Genomic DNA, 6,000 nt, shown 5'->3' with positions numbered 1-6,000 from the left:
GTATAGAGTTCATACCATGATGCTTATTTGGTTAAATCTAGCTTGTATGATGTTATTGTTTGATTTTGTCCCCAATAAATGGTGTTCTTGAGTATGGCATGCTCTAGATCTAAATGGATTGTCCTTCCAAACGTTTTGGAGTATCTAATGTCATAAAAATGCAATTTTGATTGTTAGTTCTTTTTCCCGCTTGGATTACAATGTCTTAATGAGTTAGGAAGTAAGGGTTTTTGTTATTGAGCACTTAACAACCATGCAATACAATAAAGTTGGAAACATTATGGTTAACGGCGTTATTTGAGGGCTATATCTGGAATTTGGACAATAGGGCTTAAGGCTTAATATTTTAATAAAAAAGGGAAGGAATCCAGTGCAAACGTTGGGCTTATCCTAGGTACGCCACGCGTACAAGGTCAGTCAGCTCGTTTTTGGTCAAGCTCGAGGAAGCTAAGCGTAAAAGCTGAGTACACTCGGTGTACTCAACTGTGTTGACTAGGTTTGACTTTTTGATTTTCTGACTTTGACCAGGATTTGACCAATTTTGACCTAAGGGTAATTTGGGTATTTTAAGTTGCTTTTGAGATTTGTCACTATTTGATGAATAAGTTACGGGTAGAACTGATATTCATAGAAGCAAACTATTCACCTTATTGTTCGTATTAAGATGTGAGTTTTTGTCACTATACTTGTAGGCCGAAGGCACCAATGTCAGCCCATTGGGTTATGTGTCTTGGTTTAGAGGACGAAGCTATGTTGTATTTATCTATTAGTACTAAGTCCTGGTATAGAGGATGTTGTTATGCGATAGTGATCTGTAGATCTTCGTGTTAGTCTGATTGATTGGTTATATGTTTATCTGTTATGTGTATGTCGACATATTATGGTCGAGTTGAGGCATTACTATTTTGTGCAGAAGCCAATAAACCTGGGAGCAAGCCAGACATAAGTTGTAGGCCCAAGGGGTGTAACATACACGTTTTGAAATCGTGTTTTAAGTAAATAATATTATGAAACATTATGTGATATTGAGTATTGAGTTCTAACAGATAGTTTTTACTAAAAATAAGGTAAAACTATGGTTAAAATCACTCATAAATTATTGGAAGTCCTATGAAATTCCAATTAAAAGCCAAATAGTGAAATTTAGCGAAAATATAAAATTTGAAATAAGTGAAATTTTATTATTGAAAGCTGTAGATAATCTCGATAGAAACATATAGACGAAAACCTCATCAAAATTCGAGTTATAACAAAGAAGTTATGACCAATCGAAGATCCGCGATAAAACCGGCACGGTGCCGAATGACATAAAAAGTGAGTTTTTGATAAACTAGTTTGTATTCTTATTGATCTAAATGAAAGTCGTAGTATTCGTTAAACTGAGAAATTCGATAAAAAGAACGCCAAAATCTGACTTCTTATAAGGAAGTTACGATTTTTACAAGTTTCAGCTTAGCAGTAGATAGCTAAAAAACTTCAATTTTAGATCGAGTGATTTTTAGCCAACACAACCTAAACGATAATTGAAGGTATCGTCATTAGCAGTACAACAGTAAAAAGTCTGACGAAAACGGACATCGGATGAAGAAGTTGTGAATTTTTAATGGATTTACCAGTCCCGGTCTGTTAAAAATAATAATATAAAAATAAAGTAAAAATTTTCCGACGAAGTCTAAAGAAAGTTGTAGAGCATAATTTTCTCTATGCGTGCATATAAAAAATGTCAAAAACGGAGCCCGTATGAAAAATTTATGGATTTTACAAGATTGGGCACATTTTTCGATAATTTTCGCATGAATAGTGTTCGATCCACGTGGCGTCTTCTGATTCAACCACAGTCTCGTGTGGCACCCGCTGATTGGTCCAAATTCGTCACCTCTTTCCCCATTAGACTGAAGCTCGGTCCACATAGGAGCTGGAATCTGTCCGAAATCTTGTGATCTCGCATGCGCCCTGGTGCCCGACCCACGTGTACACACCTGATTCGACCGAGGCAGCCGACCCAATCCGAAGCCAGAAGCCGCATCATCCGACCAACGCGAAGCGAGCACATGCCCATCCGAGCCTCGCCCTACTTCTACCTGTTCTGAGCCTTGCAGCCACCTGCCCTCACCCCCTCGCTTCAGATCCGAGGCTCGCACCTATATAAGGGGTGCGAGACCTCCCGATTAGATGTTTGAAATTTGGCATTTTTCACCTATATAAGGAGTGCGAGACCTCCTGATACTAATTTCAAAGCCCGAAACACGCCCCGAGACTCCTGAGAAGCCCGAAAATTTTATCTTTTCGGTTTTGAAGCTCAACACTCGCAGGGCCCGGTTTTTAAGAAAACTCCCGGTTTTCAATGAAGAAAGTTATGTTTAGAGCCGAAGTGTTGCCGAATTTACTATTTTAACCCCCCGATTATTTCACGCTGAGTTTAATATATAGGAACAATTGTATGTTATGTGTTATATGTGCTATGTGCTTCTCCATGATTATCATCTCGAGTTATTATTTCCGCTATTTTTATAGCAAGGATGTACCTTTGACTTGAAGTGTATGACATAAGCATCACTTGGGTATTGGTATGAACCGTTGACAATGAAGTGTATGAAATAGGCATCACTTTGGCTTCGGTAGTATGCTAAGATAAGGCTGAAAGCCTAAATATTCTAGCAAAATGATATTCTTGAGTATTTTCTGTGACATTTGTGCTGAAACTTTATTGATTGTATATCAAGTATGGAAATTGTTATGTCTCATTGATTGATATGGAAAGCTTTTGGCATTATGCCTTTGTTTTTCCTTGATCCTCTTTGCCTCTGTCATATTGAAGTATATATATGACATAACGTTATATTGTATCCATTATTGAACTCACTAAGCGTCACCGCTTACCCCTCTCAATGTTTAACTAATTTGCATGAGATAAGCTTCCAGTATAGTTATATACTGATAGAAGATTTTTGAATAGTTTGAAACTATTGTTTTGATAGAAGATTTTTCGAATAGTTTGAAACTATTGTATTTTTCACTCCCATATGTATAAATCTATAGAATCCTAGGAAGTTATGTAATATATAACACTATGAAATAATGGGTTTGTATCCAGTAGTTTGTAATCACTTTATCAATACAAAATATTATTTTTATGAAATTTCACGTAGCATGTTTCGGAGTAACAACTCTCAACTATGAAAGTGTGTGTCTTTCAAGGGGCAAGCTAGACTTATGTTGTGGGCTCGGGAGTATGGCATACATTAGTTGTGGGCCAGAAGGCAAGGCAGACTCATGTTGTGGACTCTGTGGTAATCCAGTCTGTTAAGTGTGGACCCAATATGCTGATGGGTTTTGAGCACTTCATCATTCCTATGGTGTACACGCAAACCCTAACGCTTTGGATCTAGTTTGTCTAATGAATCATGCAATAATCATCCAAAGCTATAAACCCTAGATCTAGCATGTGATAATTGATATTAACATAAGAATAGGGTTTAGATCTTACCTTGATTGTTATGTAGTAATAACAATATCAATTCCTCCTTGTAATTGACTTCTAAAAGCTTTGTGTCACAAGTGTCAGACCTCTAATGGAGTCACAAACACCATAAACAATAAGGATGAAGAAGGAGGACAAAGGAGACACCAAAATCGTCTAGAAACCCTCTTGAAAGGATTAGCCACATTTTTGGGTCTCAAGGGTTCTTTAAATAGGTAGGCAATTAGGGTTAATTAATCTCTTTTAGCCATAAAATTAATTCTTGACTAATATTAATTAAACATTATGATTTCTCCTTTAATATATTATTCTCATAATATATTAATAAATCATAATTAATCCTTTCTCTCCATAATTCATCCTATCAAGTTGCTTTGGTGAAGGCAACCCAAAAGGACCATGCACCATTGGGTCAAGTACATACCAAAATAGTTATGGACTTAAACACTAATCCAACAGTCTCCCACTTGGATAACTCTAATAACTATTCTGCGTATGACTTCAGATCATGATCCGCAATCGTAGCTTTCAAAAGTCGCTGTCAACTCTGATCTTATCAGAAGTGTGTCCTTTAGATAAGGGATCATATATTCCTCCATTCTAGATATTGTATAGACGTGAGACATAGATTGAAATCATTCTCTCAATCTATGTGTTGTTTCCCAATTTCTGATTTATGACGACTGATAACAGACTACAGTTGAACACATCAACTTAGTCCCGGCTTGGACAAGCGCTTAGGGTGTCAAAACTAAATCATCGAGGGGCCCACATATATCTCTTTTGTCCCACTTTGGGTAAAAGGATTGGATAAACTTCAACTCAATACTCGTTTGCACTCACTCACCAAATCACACACAACAATATGTTTTATAACACCAAGTTACTGGTGCGTTTACATATTATCAATGTGTAACCGACTCACAAGATACAACTCACACATCTCGGTTTCAAAAACATAAGATATTATCATCTCACTAATCACTCGTGATAAAACCCATGAAGCGATCCAAGTGAGCGTGGGTTTAATCCAATGCTCAAATCATATTTATAAGCACTCATGAACGTTGCAGCAAACCTTTGCTATGTCTAACACATTTTAGACAATCTACACACCAATTCATGACAATCTTCATTCATACCTACTTCCAACATATGAACGACTGTGGACTGTTCGAATAATAATTTAATTATTAAGGAAGTCAAAACATGCAAAGTGAAAGACAAGAGGAATACTAATCCTATATAGCCTCAAACTTTTGTGTATAAATAAAAGACCTTTTATTTATCACCATATTGATTACGCATTATTTGTTGTTTCGGGTAATCAATTTCTTACTTGAATTATAACAACCATTTTCCCATGCTCTTAGCATGCACACTATGTTTACCTATGGTCCTTACTTTGTGAAATAGTATAATTGAATAACATTTTCAATCACACTCATTTCACAATTCCTAATCCAGTAGTGTGAGAAAACAAAATTCTCGCCACTACTAGAATATGTTAGATTCTAACATTTTATGTAACAGTCCTTTTTCGTAATGTCATGGCACAATAGTCACCAAGACTCAGCCAATGAAATTAAAATACTCTATTGGAGATTGTGACAAGACAATTCCATAGATGTAAATTCTCACATTCAAAGTACACTCCTTTGCATATCCTTCTTGCATAAAAGTTTCTAATCTAAACATTGATTCTCGATATCTAACTACCAATACAGAGACATTTCCATATTTTCCATATGACAACTCTTTGTAAATAGAATCTTATCTATTCATAATAATGTCAATATGTTCCATCCATGACTATACTTTCAGCTGTCCACAAGCGACAAATCCTTGGCGAACCTTAGATTGTCCTCGGGAGTTGTTTAATTATTTTTAGACAAAACCGGTTCTATTTCCTTTTTCTCTCTAAATGTGGTAGGCATTTGTAAAATTTTAGAATGATCGAATATTATAGCATATGCAATCGATCCTATACCCGAAGTTGTCCATCGCCGAAATCCGTTCCACGCGTAAAAATCTGCCTTTATCGATTCGTCCCGCTTTCGTTTTTGGGCTAAGATATATAAACTATAAGTTTATTTTAATCTCGTAAGTGTTAAAATCCATTTAAAACTCATGAAAATGGCCCAAAATCATTAACTTGAAATTTCTAAATTCTATCCCGTCGAATTACGGAAACTTAATCGGGTGCGACCAAAAGCCCCGTTTAATGCCGGTATCGGGTAGAATTCCTCCATGTCCAAGTTTTGGGACCTATTTAAACATGTTTAAGAATTCATTTGAAGCTTTTGCTTCATCTCTCTACTCTCTCTCTAACCTCTCTCCTCAAACTCAAGAATTAGGTCCAAAATCATCAAATTTAAGCTCCAAATCACCAAGGTAACTACCCTAACTCCTAGTATAACATCTTAGACCTTCAAATTCGAGTTCAAATCATGGAATATGACCATATTCATGAGTTTACGGCCCTGGAACAGCCCTAGGCCGTGAACTCATATAAAATG

Source organism: Lactuca serriola, chromosome 3, assembly GCF_051521515.1.
Source record: "Lactuca serriola cultivar US96UC23 chromosome 3, Lser_US96UC23_V15, whole genome shotgun sequence".
NCBI classification, from domain to species: Eukaryota; Viridiplantae; Streptophyta; class Magnoliopsida; order Asterales; family Asteraceae; genus Lactuca; species Lactuca serriola.
Note: the sequence above shows the minus strand (reverse complement) of the source record.